This window comes from Phascolarctos cinereus, unplaced genomic scaffold, assembly GCF_003287225.1.
Source record: "Phascolarctos cinereus isolate Bilbo 61053 unplaced genomic scaffold, phaCin_HiC Scaffold_1;HRSCAF=81, whole genome shotgun sequence".
NCBI classification, from domain to species: domain Eukaryota; kingdom Metazoa; phylum Chordata; class Mammalia; order Diprotodontia; family Phascolarctidae; genus Phascolarctos; species Phascolarctos cinereus.
This window is the reverse complement of record NW_027555514.1, coordinates 65,616,465-65,640,240: the sequence shown is the minus strand read 5'-3', so window position 1 is coordinate 65,640,240 and position 23,776 is coordinate 65,616,465. Positions and strand designations below refer to the sequence as shown.

The following is a 23,776-nucleotide window of genomic DNA, read 5'->3' as shown; positions in this document are numbered from 1 at the left end:
TTCATATATTTCTTCCTAAGGCCCCCATGTTCCTTGTATTTGTCTTTGCTTATAACACAGTAATATCCCACTCTATTCATATGCCATGACTTGTCCAGACAATCCATGGCACCCACTTTGCTCCTGGTTGTTGCTTGTGTTTTCTGGTTTGGTTTTGTGACCACAAAGCATCCTCATTTGAATGTTTTGCTCTATTTGGGCCCTTTCTTTCTGCTACTGACCTGTATCGGGATTGCAGAGCCAAACTTTTTTTAAAAAAATAATTTAATGACTCTTCTAGCATAATTTCAAATTGTTTTCCAAAACAGTTGGATCAGTTTTCAGTTCTACCTCCTGCCTTCCTTCTTGTTGTTGTCACTGTTGTTCAGTCTTGTCGGACTCTCTATGATCCCATGGATCTTTGCCATGTCCATGGTTTTTTTGTTTTGTTTTGTTTCTTGCAAAGATACCAGAGTAGTTTGCCATTTCCTTCTCCAGTGTGTCTCCATTTTAGAGATGAGGAACGGAGGCAAATAGGATTAAGTGACTTGCCCAGGGTCACACAGTTAATAAATGTCTGAGGCTGGATTTGAACTCAGGCCTTCCTGACTCCAGGCCTGGTGCTCTATTTCATTATTTAGCCTTTTCCTCCTTTTTAAAAATTATCTCCCCTGAGATTCCACAACTTTTGTTTCTCCAAATGAATTCTACTATTGTTAAGTCCAGTTTACATACATATATATACACACATACACACATACATACATATACATATACGTGTGTAGGCATATATGTGTATGTATGAATACACACACACACACACATATGGTATATTTGGTAGTTTAATCAGAACAGCCCCAAATCTATAAATTAATTTTAAAAATAGTTTTATTATATTGGTATGGTAAAACCAGGACAAACAAATGTTTCTCAAAATGTTTGTCTCCTTTTGTTTCTGTATTTTGTAATTGTATTTATAGAAGGACTTCATGCGTCTTGGTACAGCAAAACCAGAAGATTTTATGCATTTTATAATTACTTTTAATGGAATTTATCAATAGGTTTCTCCTTAGTTTTGTTAGATGGCTGATTTCTGTAGGTTTGTTTTGTACATAGCTATATACTGAAACTACTGATGGTTTAGATTAATTTTTGTGCTTTCAAATGTCTAGGATTCTCTAAGCAAATCATCATACCATTTACAAATAGAGATAACTTTGCCTCTTCTTTGCCTATGTTTATTTTTCAATTTATTTATTTTTCTAATTTTTTCATAGTCAATATTATTACAACAATATTAAATAATAGTTTAGAGACAATGGTCTAGACATAACAGATACAATGAAGATCCTTGTTTTATCCCTAATCCTACTAAAAACGTTTTTAGTGTTTCTTCATTATAAATGCTTTATCTTGGCATATGGATATCATCAATTCTACTGAAATTCCATCGTCCCATAAATTATGTACAACCCTACAGGACAGATTATTCCTTATTGCAAGCCATTTCCCTTTTGCCTTTCAATATATCATATTATGAGGAGTATGATATAATATTTAGAGTCTAGACTTGGAGCCAGAAAGAACTAGGCTTAAATCCCACCTTAAACACTTAGTACAGTGTAACTCTGGGTAAGTCCCTTAGCCACTTTATGCCTCAGTTCTTTCATTTGTAAAATGAGGGAGCTGAACTTGGTGGTCTTTGAGATCCCTTCCAGTTCTAAACATATGATCCTATGATTCTTTCCTTTATGTTGTTAATATGTAGTCCAGCATGGTTCTGCCTCATATTCCATAGTAGGTAGTCTGTCTCTTCCTAGTTGTATGCAATATTTTCTTTTTTTTACTTAAGAGTTCCATATTCTGGCAATGGCATTTCTAGTGTGCTATATCTGAGATTTCTTTCTGGTAGCAACCCATGGATTCTAGAGCTATACTTTCCCCTCCAATTTCCAATAATTATGAGGAAGTCATGTGGGCAGGGACACTAATTCATGTAGATCATTATAAACTACTGATTCAAGATCAAAGGTGTTTTAGTGCATTGGTTGGTTGGTTTATTTACCTTGAATAATCAAATGGAACTAAATTATTTAAAATACTTTATAACTTCTGTTCTTTTCAATGTGTGTCATAAGGTTTCTGTGTAATACTAAAAAGACTATTAAAATTATGAAAATATCCAAAAATAATAAAAATTGATGAAGCAGATATTTAGCATAATACAAAATTTGTTTAGTCTTAATTTAGAAATGCGTATTTTTACTTCTTTATTGGTTAAATTCTCACACAAATGAATCTAGTAGTGGATGGACTTGGAATCAAGAAAACCTAGGTACTAGTCTTTTCTCTGATCCTAACAAGTCATATGAGTTTGCCTCTCCAACTTTTTTTCTCATCTGTAAAATGGGAATATTAATTAATACCTATAATACCTAAATTACTGAGTTTTTGAAGCTTCAAGTGAGATAATGCATATATAAAGTTCTTTGCCACTCTTAAAGTTCTACATGATGTTAGTTTATTGTTGGGTCATTTCAGTTGTGTCCAACTTTTCATGACTCCATTTGGGGTTTTCTTGGCAAAGATACTGGAGTGGTTTGCCATTTCCTTCTCCAACTTGTTTTACAGATGAGGAAACTGAAGCAAACAGGGTTAAGTAACTTGCCCAGGATCACACAGCTAGTAAGTATCTGAGACCAGATTTGAACTCAGGTCTTTCTGACTCCAGGATATATAGACATTAATTATTATTATTGTTATACTTATTACTAAGTTACATGAGAATCTCTAACCCCTCATTTTACAGTTAAGAAAATCATATTCCAGGAAGACAAAGTCACAGGGCAGCAGAGTATGGATTTTGAAGGGAGGTGTTCCTGATACAACAACCAGAACCCTTTCCATTCCTGCTACCAAAATGCCTGTTTAGGGCTTCCTAGTTCACCACATTGTCTTATCTAAGGCTTTTCACATAACTCTTCTGAATCCCATTCCAATTTTTAAGGTTTGTGATACAATTGATATTTCAGAAGTGAAATACATTTCAAAGAACAGAAAAACTCGTCTGCTTATTTGTTGTTGTTTTGGTAGCTATCTGTTTACATTCATGGGGCATGGTGTGTTCTTTGCCTAGTGAGCACCCACAGGAAAAATATTTTCCAATTCTTTCTGTTTATTTCAAAATGTATAATCAGCTAGTACACCCATACCTCATTACAGAGGCCCAGAATCCCTCTGTGTGTGTGTGTGTGTGTCTATGTGTGATGAACTGAGTAATGAACAAGAGCTACAGAATCAGGGTTCTGCACTTGGTATAAAAATTACCTTTCCCAGGAGCTTTACATAAAAATAAAGGTCCAAGAAAACTAGAAGACACCAATTATGAATTTATGAGACAGAGATTTAAACAGAACTTGGAATAATAAAAATCTTCCAAAACATTTAAATATAACTTAGCAAACCTCAGATTCCAACAATGCTATTATCTCCCTCCAACAACGGCTGCTAAATATAAATTCATTAGATTAATGATGAAGATGAGACCATCTGGTGAAAATCGGTTGCCTATTACAATTACATGGGGATGTTTAAAAATACATAACAACAAAGTTCCTTTGGGAAAAGCAGGAATGATAGAAAGAGATAAAAATCCAACTAGAAATATCTTTTCAATCATGACATCTATTTATAATACTGTAAAAACTCCTAAAGAAAAAGAATTAGGTCGAGCTTTTTCAATAATAAAAGATATCATTGTTAGAAATTGGAAGGCCCCACTGTCCCAACCATAATGCCTGCATATTTCAAGTAAAACACTTAGGTTATTACCAGAAAAGGAAATGGAAAAAATAAGGGGACTAAATGTAGCCATATGGAACACTATAATATTCATGGCACACAATTTGAGAGGAATACCAGAGACTTGGCTAAACCATCCGGATGTATGATATTTGGGACAAGTGTACATAGCACATCATTGCCCTTAGAATAAAATCTTAAAAAAAAAAAACCAACCCAGACATCTCTTCATTTTAGTTTGTACTCCAATATGAGTGTATCGAAAAGAAAAGCTACTGTAGCTACTTTCCAAAGTTAATTTTTCCATGCATCTCAGATACATAGGGTGATAGGACTTTCAGCCAAAATGTACCTTAGAAAGCATCTAGTTCAACACTTGTTGAATAAATGAATGCAACGCCTTTGAATGAAAAAAAACAAAGCCCAGAGAAATGTTGGGACTTGCCCAAGGTTGGACAGGTAATAGGTAGCAAAGCCAGGATTCAAAAGTTCATCTTCTAAGACAGCAAGATGATGTATACATCTTTATGTTTGAGAGATATCATCAGAGACATCATCAGCATACTTTCACGGACTACAACTTTGGACATCTTTTTAAAAGAAGCATATAAAACATTTGCCTTTTAAGTAAAAAAGACACATCCCACCTAGGTCTAAGAAAATACTAGATTTATGATTTTATCAACATGAGTAAAGCAAGCATTTATTAAATGCTTAGGCACTGTGCTAAGTGCTGGAGATATAAGCAAAAAAAAAGTCAATCCTTGCCCTCAGGGAGCTTATATTCTTTTGGGGGAAGATAACGCATAAAAGGAAACTAGAAAGTGGGCAGATGGAAGGAGGAAGGAGAGGATCTGAAGTTAAAATCTATAGAGTCATAGCTAGGAGAGAAACGAAGCATGGCTTGCCTGGGCCCATACTCCAAATGGATGCCCCAGAAGGAACTCAACAACGGGAAAAAGGGAGTACCAGCATGGTGGATGGATGTTCCAAAGTGACAAGGCCCCAGATGCTGAGAGAAGTTCCCGGATTCAGATTGCAATTCATCTATGCCTTTTGATCCTGTATAATTCTCCCACTAGCACAGTGCCTTGAATGTAGTAGATGCTTAATAATTGTTTATTGAGTGAAAGGCTGGATGGATACTGCACAAAGAATCCACTAAATTGCTGGAACCCTGTCACCAAATGTTTTTTTAAAAACATTTCGTAAGTATCATTGTAGCCCTTGTGTTGTCCATTTGCTATCTATTAATGTGAAAATGGAAATAATCTGCACTACGTTGACTTTGGAAGATTGCATCAAGTTCTTCACAGAATTCCTCTGCCACAGATATTGGTGGGTAAGTTGCAATTATCGTCATGATAAAGTTTTTTCGGTATTTTTGCTCATCATAAACACTGGAAAGTGGCATGGCAAAATGTGTTGTAAATGATGTTGATTGTCATTTGGAGGTACTCAGTGAAACCAACTTGGCGAACTTCAACGTTTACTTCTCCAAAGAGAACATGGCAATTCTGTCCACTTACTTGTGTTCTAGTCCTTTTAGTTCTGTCCTTTTGTCTTCTAGTTTCATTCAGCTTGAGAACGCTAGTATTGATATGGCCATGTTTTTCCACTGTACTATTCATTCATCATCGGACAAAGATCTCAGATTTAGATATGTTACAGGGGACAATTGTTGTATGACCCTAGGGAAGTCAACTCAATTAATCAATCAATCAATAAGCATTTATTAAGTACCTAAGATGTGCCAGGTACTGTGCTAAGCACTTTACAAATATCTCACTTGATCACATTTGAAAGGATTAATAAATCCCCCTATTTATTGTTAAATATTATTCAGATTCTTTCCACCATCAATGAAATAATGATGATAATAATAATACTGAGCATTTACACAGAACTTTAGGTTTGCAAAGGGCTTTGCAGACATCATCTCATTTGGTCTTCACAACACCCCTTGGAGGAGGGTGCTACTATTAACTCCATGTTACAAATTAGGAAACTGAGACACAGAGAGGTTAAGTGACTTGCCTAGGGTCACACAGCTAATAAATGTCTAAGTCTGTATTTGAACTCAGATCCTCCTGACTCTAGGTCCAAGGCTCTATCCTCTGTGCCACCTGGCTGCCTAAGACACATTTCCTTTTAATTCTGGCAATTAATTTATCAATATTTATTATTTTACACCCAAATAAATGCATGGGATATTGAATGAGGGCAAGGACTACCAGTGTAGTGGATAGAGTGTTGGACTTGAAATATCAGTGTTAATTTGAATCCTACCTCAGATGCTGCATGACCCTGAGCAAGTCACTTAACTACCACGTGCCTCAGTTTCCTCATTTGGTCTCTTTCAGCTTTAAATCTATCATATGAATTTACATCATGGCTTGTGGTCCTCTAAGTACACCAGCCTTACATGGGACCAGGTCCAAAAACAGGGGCCTGACCCAAAGAAGATTAATTTTTCTCTTTGGCTTATTGTCTCCCTAGGAGTTCTCTAAGAAAATATCCAAATACACTGATTGTATCATGTTGTCTTTCCTTACCAGGAAGAGAGCAGGGCCTTCCATTAGGCATCCTCATCAAATGTACATGTGGGTCTTGTGTGTGTGCTCCCAGGACTGGGCCCTCATCGTCCATTCTTTGTTATACTTCAGTCTACCCCTATTCACTGGCTCCTTTCCTGCTGCCTTCAAGCACACCCTCCCACCATCAAAAAAATGTCTCACTTGACCCTTCATTGATCGTCTTTGGTCCCTCTCCCCTTCCACAGACAAATGCCTAGAAAAAAAAAAGCTGCCTACTCATTGCATCTGCTTCCTCACTTCTCACTCACTTCTCGACCCTTTGTGGGCCAGCTTCCAGTCTCCTAACTCCAATGAAACTGCCACCTCCAAAGTTAGCAGTAATCTCTTTAACTGTGGGCTTTTCTCAGCCCTCGATGTTCTTGACCACTCTGAAGCATTTGACACTATAGATGCTCCTCTCCTTCCTCTCTGGGTTTTCATGGCACTGTCGTCTCTTGGCATTTTCTCCTACCAGCCACTTCTCAGATTCCTTTGGTCGATTATCAACCGTATCACACTCCCTAACTGTGGGAATTCCCCAAGCTCTATCCCGGTTCCCATTCTCTTCTCTCAGTAGGCCCTCTTTTGGTGACTCCATCAGATGCTGTGGGTTTAAATATCATCCTTATGAAGGTAACTCTATATAGCCAATCCTAGCCTCTCTCCTAAGCTCCACTATCATATCATCAGCTGCCTATCAGATATTTTGAATTGGATGCCCCATCTCAAATTCAACATATCCAAAATAAAACTCACTATCTTTCTCCCCCTCCCCAAACCCATCATGTCTTTCAAGGGCATCATCATCTCCCTAGTCACCTAGGTTCATAACCTTGGAGTCATCTTTGACTCCTCCCTCTCACTCCATACTTCCAATAAATTACCAAACCGTATCATTCTACCTCCAAAGCATGTCTCCTAGCCCTCCTCTTCTCAGTTTACACAGACATCACCCTCATCACTTCCCACCTGGACTATTGCAGCATCTTCCTATTTGTTCTCAACGGGGGGAAGTGGGAGAGGATTAGCAGCCAAGGGGACTCAAGAAAGACTTCATCCAGAAGGTGACACACCAACTGAACCTTAAAGGAGACTAGGGATGCTGGAAGGTGAAGAGGCATGGCGGATATTCCAGGGATGGGGAACATGCCTTTGCTATGAAAAGGTATGGAGACAGGAGGTGTATGTCACATGTGAGGAACAGCAAGGTAACTGTTAATTCTCTCTCTCCTCCAGTCCAGCCTCCATGCAGCTGCTAAAGGGATTTTCCTAAAGCACAGGTTACGTGCAATGACACTGAGCTGGTTCTCAGGGCTGTTACAGCTGTTGGGGTCACAGCCAGTCTGCCACTGGGTCTACAACCTCAGCAGAGGTATAGTACACCTGGTCATTTGAATTATAAAGGGACTAGCCTAGGGCAGGGATGCCATCAGAAATCTTTTCCTCAGCTCCAGCTGCCAGCTGTTTGCTTCCAGCGCCTCAGTGACTACATAGGTGGAGTTGTGTTTTATATTCTTTTTCTTGTATTATGTATTTTAATATTTCAATTATCAAAGCAATTTTAATTAAATTTTGGGCCGCTAGGCGGCACAGTGGGTAGAGTGCCTGCCAGAGTCAGGAAGACTCATCTTTCTGAGTTCAAATCTGGCCTCAGACACTTCCTAGCTGGGTTACCCTGGGCAAGTCACTTAACCCTGTTTGCTTCAGTTTCCTCATCTGTAAAATGAGCTGGAGGAGGAAATGGCAAACCATTCCAGTGTCTTTGTGAAGAAAATCCCAAATGAGTTCACAGGGAGTCAGACATGACTGAAATGATTCAACAACAAATTAAATTTTAGGTCTCACAAATGCTTCAGCCTACCGGGCTAAGCCATATTTTGGATGAGCCCACAATACTATGTCACTTCCATCCTCAATAAACTCAGTAAAGTTCCCTATTACTCCTTGGATCAAATACATACTGATCTATTGGCATTTAAAGCTATTTACCACCCAGCCCCAGCTTACAGCACATTTCCAGACTTAATAAATGCGATTCCTCTTTTCTCAGTCTAGGCTCCAGCCAAACAGGTTACCTTGCTCAAGGAACTCATTATTTTTCCCCCTAAACCACTCACCCCCTTCTCTATCACTGTCTCACAACGTAGGTATTATCCCGGATTCCTCATTATTTCTTGGCCCCCAGAACCAATCTGTTGCTAAGATCTATTTCACCTCTTCTACATCTCTCAAATATGTCCTTTTCTCTCCTTTGACACTGACACCACTCTAGTGAAGACCCTCATTACCTCACTCTTGGATTACTGCAAGAGCCTACTGGTAGGTCTGCCTGCCTCAATCTCCCTACTCCAATCTGTCCTCCATTCAGCCACTAAAGTGATTTTCCTTAAGGTCAGGTTGGACCATGTCACTCTCCCCCAACCCTAACACACACAGATACACTCAATAAACTGTAGTGGCTCCCTATTACTTCCAGAATAAAATACAAAATCTTCTCTTTGTCACTCAAAGCCTTTCATAACCTATCCCCGCTCCCACCTTTCCAGTCTTCTTACACCTTATTCTCCAACACACACTCTTCCATCCAGAGACTAGGGCCTCCTTGCTGCCCCTCAAACTCTCCATATCTCAGCTCTGGGCATTTTCTCTGGCTGTCCTCCATGCCTGGTAACTGAAGGATGATGATGATGATGATGATGATGATAATAATAATAATAATAATAATAATAATAATAAGCATGTATATAGCACTTTAAGGTTTGCAAAGTGCTTTACCTTCATCACTTCATTAGATCCTCCCAGTATCCCCACAAGTACCAGACTCAGAAAACCCCAGTTCAAGTCCTCCCTCCAATACTTACTGGCTGTGTTGTTTTTGGCAGGTCACTTGCTCACTCAGTTTCCCCAGGCAACTCTTTACAGAAAATTGTTGATCTGCATTAGTAGAGGAGTTTTCAAAGTGGGAGTTTCTCATGCTGATGAAATCACACACATATATAGAAAAAACAATATTCCCTTGTCCAGATCTCTTGTGCAGAAGCTGCAGATGAGCAATGAGCAGGGCCAAAAATTGAATACCAAAAAGAGGATGGGCTGGAATGGGAAACTACACAATCCTTTCAACAATTCCAAGCTACTCCTTGAAATCAAAACCTATCTTTTTAACACCAGTATACTCTCGGTGATGCCACATGGCTCCAAATCATAGAATACCACAGTCTTCAAAGAATCAAAATTGCGTGTGATCCTGAGGCCAATGGTGGGGATAAATAGGCTACAGCTTCTTACCAATGAACACTTGCATTCGAGAAGTCATATAAAAGAAATCATGCAGGAAATTATGATTAGACTTGACATTTGTGGTTACCAGTTCACTATTAGAGCCTGTAGCTTTTAAGTGTGGGCTAAATCTCACCAAACAGGTGCCTAACCCTTTGCTTCAGTCCAGCTATGAGTCACTGAAACAAAAAAAAATTCTTTGAGTAAAAATACATCTTCCCTTTGGCTTCTAGGGGCAGGTATACTCCCACCTATTTCATCAGAGATGAAAATATCAATGACAAAGAGGAAGTCTGTGAAAGATGATAATGGAGCAAAACAAAACCTAGCTCACCTCACTCACTTCCTTCTTTGATCTCACTCCAGGATGAAAAGGCTCTGGAGTGACGTTGGGGGTGCAGAGCCAAACTGCAGGATATCTGAGGAATTGCCTTTTGTCAGAAGTTTTGGAGTGGGAAGTAAATTCTTAGGTTCACTCACAGAAGACAGCATGGGGAAATCAGAAGAGGCTTCCTGTCTGAGGTGTCACTTGAACTGAACTTTGAAGGAATCTAAGCATTCTATCAAAGGTGGGAATGAATTTCAGGCAGGGAGACAACAACGGTAAAGGAGGGATGCCATGAAGCTTAATTTTCTTTCCTCACCAATTACTTAAGCATTGTAGCAAGAGATCTTATGGACCACCTACTCTACCCAATAATACCTGTCATTGTAAACAAAAACACTTTGCCAGAGTTTATAATCAATGAGGGGGCAGCGAGGTGGTACAGTAGATAGAGTGCCAGGCCTGAAGGCAGCAAGATTTATCTTCCTAAGTTCAAATATGGTCTCAGATACTTACTAACTTTGTGACCCAGGGCAAGTTACCTAACCCTGTTTGCCTTAGTTTCCTCATCTGTTAAATGAGCTAGAGAAGGAAATGGCAAACCAGTCCAGTATCTTTGCCTAGAAAACCCTAACTGAAGTCATAAAGAGGTGGACGTGACTAAAATCAACAACAACAAGAACAACAAATAATTAATGAGAAGAGTGTAATGTTGCTTTTGGTGGGGCACCACCGAGATATGTCCTAAGTAAATTTATATTAAATGCTTAAGTAGCAGAATTTCTCCTTTTCTCTCCAGCGTTGGTGAATCAAAAAAAATTTGGGAACTACTGCCTTTTGGTGGTTGCTGTATTTCAGTCATTCACCAAATTCCTCTAAAAAACTGATCATTTCATTATGTCAACTTTGCCTTCTGTCTCTGAGGAGAAGAAAGCTGGAAAATCCTAAACAGAGCTGAGCTTAACTACCAATGTGCACAGTCTTCACGACCTAAGGGACCTCCTTGGAATGGCCCACCAGAAAAATTCCCCATTATTGGCAAGAGAGTGCAAGCTTAGTATTATTATGTAACTTTGGGTGGAAGGTTGTTTAATAGAGAATTTCTTTTAAGAAGAAATACACATACTGCAAGAATTGCCGGCTGAACTTAATGATGAAATTTCTACTTCTAAATTCTTGTCAGAAGAATGATGTACACTGGCCAATGAAGGAGACGAGATCATCTCCACCATAAAAAGTCTTTAGCTACATATTTCATTCTATAAACACACCACATAGAAGTCGTAAATGACTGGTTTTCCCCCAGCAAGCCCTTGGCTCCTTTTGCTTTTAAAGGGAAAGAATCTTTGAAAAACATTTTTCATTATTAATGTTATAATGGTCTTAACTGTTCCTTAAAAATATTACTAAGTTAGAAGTGCAAAACAATACTACTCCCCTAATGTATTTTTTCTTTCCAAAATTTAGTCACATTCAGACGAGGACCATGATTTACTTGGCATCTGGAAGCCATTTGAAAAAGAAGCCTTTAGCATCTCCCTTGGTGTGATTGTGAGACATCACCCGGATATTATTAATCCTCAGTTTGTTTTCCAAAATATCAAATCTCCCATTAAATCTTCTCTTCTCCTTGAGGACTTCTGGAGTAATCACTTCTTGGCCAGACAGCCTTTCTATATCAAATAACTTTTTTCTTCATTCCACTGTGCAACATTCCAGAAGTATCCAATTCTTTCTCCAGAGCAGAGACGGAATGCTACTTAATGTACAATATTTTTAAACTACTCTTTTACCCTACAGACCACTTCTAGAGGTCGTAATCACTCAGACACAGAAAAAAAAAGTCAATAACAATGTAGTGTTGCCTTTTACCAGAATTCAGGTTTCATATATTAGTAATTTTCATTATTATTTTCCCAAAGTAGTTTTAACAGAGAAGGGGAAATAGCCAAGTACAATATAAATGTAAATCTTAGAAAGGGGGAAGATAAAAGAACTAGACCATGCACTTTCTCCACAAAATTGCTTTCTACTAAAAATTTTAAAACAAATCATACAAATTTGTTTCAGATTCAATTATCTAGATGATTGAAGAAAACATCGATTTTGTCTAAAATCAGCTATAAGAGACCAGCCTTTTGTGTTTTATACTATAGAGAATGGCCTTAATTTTTTGAATTGTCTTAAAATCTGATATAGAGGCAGGGTGGTGCGAAGTATTTTGGAGCAGAGGTCCTAGGTTCAAATCTTGTTTCTGTTATGTACTACCTATGTGCCCTTGGACAAGTTACTGAACTTTATGGATTTTAGCTTCCTCTTTTCCAAAATGAGAAGATGGAACTAAATGATTTTCTGATGTCCTTTCCATCTCTGGTTATGATCTCATACTTGAAGGTTCACGGCATCAACATAGATGATTTCTCTCTCAAAGCCAAATGCATTTATCATTTTCATCATGTACACTGCCATTTGCAGTGAGCCATACATACGGAGACAGGAAAGTAGGCATGTTGTTGGAATTCTATGACTTCCTAAAATTCAGAGGGTTTTATTTTATTTGTGATATGAATGACAACCATATAATCTCTACTGCTTCTCCTAAGAGAGGCAATTATTTTCAACAAGTCAGTGAAATATTTTTCTCCTTCCTTTAAAATATATTTATTCTGTGTTTCTAAAAGGTATTTATTCAGCCACAGAACTTCCCTGTGATTTACACTGACACTTGAAATATGTCACAGTATAACAACTTTGTAAAGAGCAACTTAACTGAAAGTCAGAAGACTTGTACTCAAGTATTAACTTTGCCAATTATTAGCAATGTGACCTTTGGTTAAGCTTCTTAATCAATTGGAGTTCCACTTTCTGATATATAAAGTGTCAGGCCCAACTCACTGATGTTGTGAGGACTGAAATAAAGGTGGCATTCAAGGTAACTATGCATACTAGGTACAGGAAAACCCTTATTTCACCCCACACAACCCAAATCAACATAAAAGACTCATTGTAGCCTATAAACGGTTAATACAATTCTCTCTCTCCACTGAGTCCTACTTTCTCTTCAGAGATTCACTCCCCCCAGAAGTAAAACAAATTTCGGGCTGCTAGAGAGTCCTCTTTCTCTCCCACCCCCCATTCTGGTGAATCCCACATCAACCCAAAGACCCATATAGGCCCCTAAGGGCTTGGGTTCCTTCCAGAAAGGAAATTACTTTGGATTTGCTAGAGAGGCAACCCCCCGCTTTTGCATTGGACTTGAATTGCCCAAATAATAGTAATAGCTAGCTAACATTTATATAGCACCTATTACGTGCCAGGCACTGTGTTAAGCACTTTATAAATATTATTTCATTTGATAGTAAAAAAATAACACAAGGTAGTAGCAGAGGGTTTGCCTGACAACAATTCCAGAGCACATTATAAAAGAGACATTTAGGGAACATCTAGAAATGCAATCAGTGATCACAAAGAACCAGTGAGATTTTAACAAGACTAGTGCATGCCAGACTAAATTTACTTCCTTTTTCTTGGTCAGGGTTATTATACTCGTACAGAAGGGCAGTCTACATATATAGTACACCTTGATTTTTAGCAAAACATTTGGTAAAGTGTCTCATGCTGATCTTGTGAAAAATATTGAAAGATGTGGGCCAGACAACAACAAAATTACACGGATTCAGAGCTGGTGGAATGAATGGCTGTACTCAGTAGGTAGTTAATAATGGTCCTGTGTCCACTGGGAAGGAGATCTTTAGTGGGTACTTCAGGATCAATGCTTGGTTGGCCATGTCCTGTTTAACATTTTTGTGAATGACTTGGATAAAAGAATAGATAATATACTCACCACATTTGTGGATGGTACAAAGCTAAGAGGCACAGCTTAGGAATTGGTGTTTATCACACAACTAAAGGCAAGCAAAAAAATTCATAAAGATACTTTGTCCTCTCAAGTTGCAATATTCTTTCATGAGAAATATTTGCAAAAAAGACCACTAGGAGAATAATCGTATTTTAAAATAACTGTACTTTATAAATCAACATTGAACAGGTAGGTGGTGCTAGAGTGCCAGGCCTGGAGTCAGGAAGTCAGGAAGACCTCAGTTCAAATTTGACCTCAGATATTTAGCTGTGTGATCCTGGGCAAGTCATTTAACTATGTTTGCCTCAGTTTTCTCATCTGTAAAATTAGCTGGAGAAGGAAATGGCAAACTATTCCAGTATCTTTGCCAAGAAAACCCCAAATGGGGTCATGAAGAGTTGGACATGACTGAAACAACTAAACAACAAAAAAACCAACACTGGTTAAAGAGGTAGAGTAATTCTTTGAAGAGCTCAATAGAACATCCTGATTTTACCAGCATACAATTTCATTCCTATGATTTCAAACAATAAGCATTTACTAAATGCCTAATACATGCCAGGCACTTTGCTAGGCTCTGAGGATACAAGCCTCTCCCTTGATCACTACCTTGTCCTGATGGAGGGGCTTGCATAGCTCAATGAAATTATGAGCTATGTCATGCAAGGTTACCCAAGACAGATAGGTCATAGTGGAGAGCTCGGACAAAAGGCAATCCACTGGAGAAGACAACAGTAAACCACTCCAATATCTTTGCCAAGAAAACCCCATGGACAGTACCAAAATGATAAAAGAGATGACACTGGAAGATGAGTCCCTAAGGTCAGATGTCCAATATGCCATTGGGGAAGAGCAGAAGACACTAATGAAATGGCTGGGCCAAAGCCAAAAGGAATCTTAGCTGGCAATGCATCTGGTGATGAAAGGAAAGTCTGATGCTATAAAGATCAATATTGCATAGGAACCTGGGATGTAAGATCTAGGAACCAAGGTAAGCTGGATGTGGTCAAACAGGAGATGGAAAGATTAAACATTGACATCTTGGGTGTCAGTCAACTTAAGTAGGTGGGAGTGGGTGAATTTAATTCAGATGATTGCTACATATACCTCTTTTTCTATATATAATTATGCTCATGTCCCCTATCCTAAAAGTAACATAGAAATGCACATTGAAACTCCCTTATTTTGAATGCACTACTTCCATTCTCCTCACTGCTAAACTTTTAGCAAAAGTAGTTTCTGCTGGCTGCCTTCACTTACTTATCATCTACCAATCCCCATATCCCAGTACCCTGGCTTATAAAACCCTCATGGTCCTAAAGAGGATGTTGTCTCTAAACTTACCAACAATCTCTTAGTTGACAAATTTAATGACTTGTTTTTAGTCTCCATCCTTATTGATTTTCATTTTCTTTTAAAATCTTTTATTATTATGTTCTAGGTCAGGCGTGGGAAACCTATGGCCTCAAGGCCACATATGGCCCTCTAGGTCCTCAAGTTGGGCTCTTTGACTGAATTCAAACTTCACAGAACAATTAATTATGTTCTACACACTGTGCTAAGTGCTGGGGATACTGTTAATAAAAATAAAGACATCCCTGCCCTCAGGGATCTTACAGTCTAAGGGAGAGGTAGCATACAAAGGGAGTAAGGAAAAGGGCCGAAGAAGCCTGAGAGTACTGCTTAGGCACACCTTATTCTGAGGAGTTGAAACCAGGCAGCGCAACAAATAAATATATTCAAGTAAAACAAATCAATCCAGTGGCCACAACTCAAAATGCATGCCTTCTTCCACATCTGTGGTCCCCCACTTACTTTTCTGCCTAGAAGCAAGAAACACGATTTGCCATCAGTCTCTTTAGTTATCACCAGTCACTGTATTTATTAGTGTTCAGACGTCTTTAAGTGTTGCTTTCCTTTACATTACTGCGTTCATCTGTAACTTCTTTTGCTCCTCTTCCTCTTCCTCCTCCTCCTCTTCCTTCTTTCACTCAGTTCATACAAATTTTCCTAAGTTTCTCTATATTCTTAATTTTGTCACTTCTTATAATACAATATATTTTACTATGTACATGTGCCACAATTTGTTCAGCCATTCTTCAGTCAACGAGCACCCATTCCTTCCAGTGCTTGGATACTCTAAAGAGTAAAGGTACAAATAACATTTTGTATATGTAGGATTTTTTCCTCTATTTTTGACCTTTTTTGGCTACATGCCTAGTAATGATACCCATCACCAATAATCATTTATTAATCACCTGCTACATGCGAAGCACTCTGTTAGGTGCTAGTGATACAAAGAGAAACATGAAATGTCCCTGTCAGAAACAGGGCTCAGACACTCCTTGGCAAGGTTAGGGAGTTACATGTGAGCTGTCGCAGCCCGCCGCTTCCCTGCTTGCAAATTGTCAGAGTTCTGTTCTCCTTTATGAAACGAAACTTAAACTGAAGTGAGCAAAGGAAATGTTTATTTATGGTTCTTGCAAGAAGTGGGTGCATGGGTGCCCCTGAGGGACACACACACACTGACAGAAGCCAGGGCAAGCCTTTTATGCAGCCAGTCCCTTCTTGGCCCTCCCTTCAGAGCCGGGATTGGACCCTGCTCTTCCGGGTTACAATCTTCCTGATACTCCCACTTCATAACATGCCCCCCCTCCTGTTAACATATGAAATGTGCCTAGCTTTGTGCTATTGCTCCCCTCTGGGTGGAGAAGTTAGTACTAATGAGCCCATTACACATGCACACTCTAAGTAAAGCTTAACCTTTGTCCTGCTTCCCGCCTCTTTAACCAAACAACCAGTTTCATCCATTTTTAGCCAGTTCTAAAACCACTGACCTAGAGTTACCTTTTGTCTTAATTTCCTCATGTGGAAATATAATCCTTTCTTACCTCTCACATCCCTCATAGGATCATAGATGTAGAGTTGGAAGAGACCTTCTAAGGCCATCAGATTTAAGCTCCTCATTTTAAAAGCAAAGAAACTGAAGTTAAAAGGGAAGAGAAAGGGAATAAGCAATTATATTTAAGAGCCTACTATATGCCAGGCACTGTGCCAACTGCTTTTACAAATCCTATGTCACTTGAACCTCACAGCAACCCTGTGAGGCAGGTGCCGTTATTATCCCCATTTTACAGTTAAAGAAACTGAGGCAAACAGAGGTTAAATGACTCATTCAGGATCCCAGAGCTAGTAAGTCTCTGAGGCTCCATTTGAACTCAGGTCTGGAAGCTTACATAATATTCTAGGAGAGGACGATGTGTACAGAGAGATACAAATACAAAGTATACATAAGGAAAATACAAAGTATTAGTAGCTGAAGGAGATTAGGAAAGACCTCAATAACAAAAGTGGCACTTGAACTGAGATTCGAAATGCATTCCAAGAACAAGGGGTGGAGTCAATGCAAAGACATGGAGTCAGGAGAAGGAATGTTGGTTACTGTTGATTAAGAGGGAGAGTAAGAAGGGTGGCTTGGCTGGGTTGTGGAGCATATGAAGGTAAAAACTTAAAATAAGCCTGGAAAGGTAGGCAGGAAACAATTAGGGAAGGGTTTTAGAAGCCAGAGAGTTTTGTGTCTTTGCATATCATTATCTAGCACAGTGCCCGGCACATAGTAGGTGCTTATTAAATGACTGTTGCTTGCTTGATATCATTACTAGCATGTACCTATATCCTAGCAGGAATGCCCTCTGTGACATCCCTGACAAGTGGTCACTCCGACTTTTGCTTGAAGACCTCCATGAAAGGGAACCCATTATTCCCGAAGCAGCCCATTTCACTTTTACATAGCCCAAATTATATTATAAGCGTGTTTTTTCATTAAATAGAACCCAAACCTACCACTCAGCAACTTCCACCTGGATCAGTAGACTACTTCTTCCATCCCTAGACTACTCACATTGGACATGACTTCCTGTGACCTCTCTCTGATTACCTGGTTCTTTCATTTTAAGGAGATGTCCCAGACCAAAAACATCTTTATTCTTCTCCAGGATTGGACTTTCTCTACCAAGGCCCTTTATCTCCATCTTACCCCCTTTTCAGCTCCCCTTTATGTATTAGAATTATTAATCATTAGAATGTATGCTTCCTTGTATTTATATTTCCAGTGCTTGGCACAGGGCCTGGCACATAGTAAGAGCTTAACAAATATCTGACTTTACAACTTCTACCCACTGCTTCTAGTAGTGACATCTGGGGCCAAACAGAACAAATCTTTCAAGCGATGGCCCTTCAAATGCTTGAATACGTTATTGTGTCTTACCAAAATTTTCTCTTTACCAAACTGTGTTCACACAGTTTTTTCAATCAATCCTCCAGACTGTTTTAGGTCAGTTCATTTAGTTTTCAATGGCATTAATGACCAATTACATAACAATTAACTGAGTTAACCTTTGGGAGATCTAAATAATCTATTACTGGGGTTAAAATAACTATGTGACTGTTTCAATCTGATTATTGTAGTTGTATGAAACAGTTTACATACACCTTTTGGAGAGATTGATCTCTCCTTATGTCCTCCTCTTTTTTTTTTTTGTTTTTTGCTTTTAGGCAACTGGGGTTAAGTGACTTGCCCAGGGTCACACAGCTAGTAAGTGTCAAGTGTTTGGTCTGAGGCCGGATTTGAACTCAGGTCCTCCTGACTTCAGGGCTGGTGCTCTACCCACTGCACCACCTAGCTGCCCCTGTCCTCTTTTAAGAGACATAATGTTTATTTTTATTTTTTCTCCACTTATTAATATTTTATTTTTTCCAATTACATATATAGTTTTTAACATTCACTTTTATAAGATTTTGAGTTCATTTTTTTTCTCTTCCCCACCTCCAAGAAGGCAAACAATCTGATCATAGGCTATCCATTTACAATCATATTAAATGTATTTCTACATTAATCATGTCATGAAGGAAGAATCAGAACAAAAGAGGAAAACCATGAAAAAGAAAAAAAAAGAGAAAATAGTATGCTTCAATCTGTACTCAGACTCTATCCTTTCTTTGGATGTGGATAGTATTATCCATCGTCTTGCTGAGAAGAGCTAAATCTATTAAAGTTGGCCATTGCTTAATGTTGCTGTTACTGTGTACAATGTTCTCTTGGTTCTCCTCACTTTACTCAGCATCAGTTCATGTAAGTGTTTCCAGGTTTTTCTGAAAATCGCCTGCTTATCATTACTTATAGCACAATAATATTCCATTACATTCATATACCACAACTTGTTCAGCCATTCCCCAATTGATGGGCATCCCTTCAATTTCCAATTCTTTGCCACCACAAAAAGAGCTGCTATAAATATTTTTGTATATGTGGGTCCTTTCCCCTTTTTTATGATCTCTTTGAGATATAGACCTAGTAATGGTATTGCTGAATCAAAGGGTATGCATAGTTTCATAGCTCTTTGGGCATAGTTCCAAATTGCTCTACAGAATGGTTGGATCAGTTCACAACTCCACCAACAATGCTTTAGTGTTCCAATTTTCCCACAAAAAGATATAATGTTCAATGTGTTTAATGAAGGAGTCACTGGGGCTATGGTGACTGATTTATTTCATGGAGTTGAATCTGTTAGGTTCTCTTCCCTCAGTGCTATGATACAGAAGAAATTAAAGTATGTGTAAGGATGAAGGGAATAGAGAGATCTAAATTATTAGGTGGAAGATACATTGATACAAAGACAGACAGACAATAAATATAGATATATCACTTTGCAATTTGCAAAAAAAAATAATGCATGCATATTAAGTGAGGTAGGTAATGCAAAAATATTATTAAAGCACGAGAAAATGAGGTTCGGGGAGGTTAACTGATTTGCCTGAGATCAGACAGGGATATAGGAAACATTTAAGTGTTTGCTGTGTGCTAGGCACTGTGACACAGACATTGTCTAAGAACTTACAATTCAATTGTTAAGTAAGAAGATTAAGCTATGTTCAAAGGAGACATCAAAGTCAAACTCTATGAATTATTCGAGCAAAAATAGCTAACTTTTAGTTTGGGCTAGAAAGAACATAAGCAAAGCACGGTGATGTGACCTGGGCTGGACAGTGGTCTACTTTGGCTAGAATGTAGAGTACATGAAGGAGACCAGGAGTAAATAAGTCTGGGTGCGTAGGTTTGCTCTATTTAGTAAGAAATAGGAAACAGTGGAAAGTTCTTGAGTAGAGTAGCATGATTTTAGCACTTCATTAGGAAAGATTGTTATTCCTAGAATTTTGCAAAGCCTCTGTTTACCTGGGTTGTTATTATAACTTGCTAGTTCCCTTAGTTTAGAGTTATTGGCATGTGTTTTATGGGCCACCATGGTACCTAGCTTTTCGAAGTATTTTCAGGTGTCATAATACTGACTGCACAGACCCTCAGAATATCATAGATCTTCTTCAGGGAAACCCACGGCCACTAAGAAATGATGGGCTGAAGCAATTCACAAAGGAAAAACCAAGTGTTTAAAACACAAGTTTTCGTCAGATTATGAAATGCAGTGTGGCACAGAGTTCCATTCATCTTAGATAGGCAAGAGCAGACTGAATCACATTTAAAATTTCGTTCAGTGCTCAACCACCCCAAGGTTTTCCATTCACTAAAGCCCATCTATTAAACCATGAGATTTTCCAGCAATGCTATATGGCTGCAAACTATGGGATCACATGAAACCATGATCACAAAAGAAGCAAATTTTAGGTAACTCTAAGGGCAGTAAGATAGGCAGCAGCATGTTACCAATAGTAATGTGGTTTCCGACATTTGCTTAAAAGACACCAAGGAAAGGTCAGAAAAGGAGGTAGGCTGGCCATATGTCACATGGACAGTGAGCCCAAGGGCTGGTACCTCAGAGATGTTAAAGTCACAAGAGGGGGAGGTCACCAGCACTTTGGGTACACCCCCTATGAAATTTTACAGAGAGACGTGGACGTGGACCAGCATTGTACAAGATGAGAAGGCAATAGATAGGCTGTTATCTGCAAGGGTGGAAAACACCAAACTCACAGAATTATTGATCAAAGTTACCTGCCCTTCCCCCTTTTGCTCCAGGGCCTTCAATTCAGCCAATCACACAGTCAACAAGCATTTATTAAAGCTTTACCCCTGGCTAGGCTCAGCGTTTAACCGCAAAGAATACAAAGAAAGGCTAACACTATCCCTGTTCTCAGAGAGCTCACATTCTAATGGAGAAGCCAATGTGCAAACAACTGTACATACAAGATGTATGCAGTGTAAACGGTCATCTTCGAGGAAAGGGGCTAGTGCGGGGTGAGTGGAGAGGCACAAAGAAAGGCCGACCATCGCAAACATTTATTAAATGCCCACCACGTGGCCGCCAGGAACAAAACAAAAAGACCTTAGCCTAAAAGGAGGTCACATGCCACGGGGCGGATACAGCCCGCAGACCAGCATCCATGTATCCAAGTATCCACCGGGCAATACTGAGCCTTCTGAAGTGTTCCCCCGGGCCGGGAAGCCGGCTGAGGTGGGGAGGGTCTTGCACTCAGTTTACCAAGCTACGGGGTTCACCTCTGACTCTAAGGATGTCCGCCCGTCACAAGGAGCAGTCGGGAGCCTCCAGGCCTCCCGGTGTTTGCCCAGGGGGCGGGGAATCCCATGGAGCCCCTCCCCCAGGTGCCCCCCGGGCAGGCGGGGTCTCCTAGCAGCGCCCAGGCTGCAGTGTTTTCCCCCGCGACTTAGCAACCGCGGCTGCTGAGCGGAGGTCCCGGAGCGAGTAAATGCCCGGAGCTGGTTGGGGTGCAGGTTGGTTAGAGGGCACAGGTGGGCCTCGCTCCTGCTTTCCGGCCGCAGGTGAGTGAGTAGGGACGTCGGGCCTCGGGGGCTGGGGGCCACGGGCGGCTTCTCGCCGCCTTCTCAGGGTCAGAGACCATTCTAGGGGCTGGAACTGGGGGCGGGGGGGAGGGGGACAATGGGGCTCCGCGCAGCCGAACCTCGGGCTCGCTCCGAGCCTCCCGCTGCGCTTCCTGGCTCTGCCAGCTTTGGTGCACATTCTGGTCATCTTTACAGCCAGAAACTTACTCCATCCAGCAAGCGGACCCGCCCCCTTCCCTCCCCACCAGGTGAGCCCACCCCGTTGCCCTTCCCAGTCCCGCCCCTTTCCCACACCTTCTCCCCTAAGGACACGTCCATCATGGGGCCCCGCCCTTCCCACCTTCAGCTATATCCCTCCTGATTTCGATTTTGTTCCCCCACCATTTCCTTTACAGCCCACACCTCCTGAATCCCCTCCTTTCCCCCACCCTTGTCCCATATTCCGCAGATCCTCCCTTCGGCGGCCTCTGGTCCTCCAGTCTCCGCCCCCGAGTCCTAATTTCACCCAGTCTCCTATAGACTTGGTTTACTCCCCTGTAACCCCTGGCCCTCAGGCAATCTTCCTGAGCTCCCTTCCAGCGTCCTGACTCCTTTCTTCTATAGCCTTGCCCCTCTTCTTCCAACCTCTTCTGTCCCAATTCCCAACCCTGAGATCCTTCCACAAATCTGCCGACCTCTCCAGGCTCTTGGATCCTCTACCACCCTTCCTACTACTCTCCCTCCTTCAGTTCTTCCTGAGAAGTTCTCCGTATAACCATTTATATTTCTTTAAATGTCCCAGGCTGGCCTCTTGGCAATGAGTGTCTGGATGTAACACAGTACACATATCATCAAACTTTATGGAAGATTCCGTTCTGCAACATTTAGGTGTTAAGCTCAGTTGAGTAATAGGAGTCATGCATGAGTTAGCTTTTGGATTAGGCCTCCTGTTATTTGTAGTAAATGAAAAATTTGGAAAGCACCTTTTTGGGAAGTGAATCTTAAAAATGTCTGGTGAACAAATACTATTGTGTTCATTTGATTATCAAAGAAACAAGGAATTGGATGAATGGCTCAGTTTAGGTTAGGAGAACTTAGATTTTGTGCCTGTATTATTGAATCATGTACTTCACTTTTACTCTGAATGCATACTGAATACAAGAAATGAAGGATTTAGTCTGTGACTTAGGCAGTTTAGGGAAGTGGAGGTTCAGTGACTTGCCAAGATAGACACAGCTAGTGTCAGATGGAGGATATGAACCCGGATCTCCAGGACTGCAAGCCCTATTAAAGCTACATTACCTCTGAAGAATGCTTATGTTTTATAATCCTCTTATCTTACCTGTGACTCTAGTAAGAGTAACTGTTTACAAAGTGCCTTAAATACACTAGATAGGTGTTTTAGAAACCTGGCTTTTAAAACAAAACAGAAAGATGTAGGAAGATCAAAACAATGACTATCAAATTTTACTCAAATGTAAATGTAGAATTTACTCAGATTCTAGAATTCTAGAATGTAGAATTACTCAAAAGTAAATCTACATTTAGTTAAATGTAGAATTCCATGTGCTAACAGTGTGTTTGCATTTGTTAGTAGAATGCAGAAGAAAAATCTCCAAGTTATATATTTTCTAGGTAATTCTTTCACATATGAAATATCCCAGGAATTTTGGGATAAGTGAATTCTTAATTTTTGTCTTATATTTTCAAACAAACATTTTCTTATTGTGAGATCTTGGGGAGGAAGGTTAATTGTTGCCATCCCCATTTTGCTTGGTAATAATAGTAGCATTTAAGGTTCACTAAGTACTTTACATCTTATCCTCAAAACATCCTTGAGAAATAGTGCTATTATGATCATCCTCATTTTTCAGAGGAGGAAATTAAGGTAGACAGAAGTTAAACATATTGTCTGGGGTCACATAGGTAATAAGTCCCTGAGTCCAAATTTGAACTTGGGTCTCCTAAACTCCAGGTCTGGTGCTCCATCCACTTTGCCACCTAGTGGTTTAAAGAAACAAATATGATTTAAAAAAAAAATCATCATGGCAGGTCAGTAAACAAGAATAGAGATTAGAAATTATTTTCCACAACTTTCTGTCCTTTATTTAGAATTCTAGTTCATTACTATCACCTCTTTAAGGTTTCTTATCTTAAACTAGCTC

The 23,776-nt window shown here is 39.7% G+C and overlaps 1 protein-coding gene across 2 annotated transcripts in view; it reads left to right on the top strand.

Moving 5' to 3' along the window:
• The first annotated feature begins 21,442 nt into the window (after nt 1-21,442).
• Nucleotides 21,443-23,776, top strand: part of ODAD2 (outer dynein arm docking complex subunit 2) — a 213,622-nt gene continuing 211,288 nt past the window's right edge. Inside the window, exons 1-2 of one of the 2 annotated variants that reach the window (XM_020990517.2) lie at nt 21,443-21,611; nt 21,828-21,880. The gene's annotated coding sequence lies outside the window, so the exon portion shown is untranslated. The remainder of the gene's footprint in view (nt 21,612-21,827; nt 21,881-23,776) is intronic. The other variant, XM_020990516.2, reaches the window with a different exon arrangement.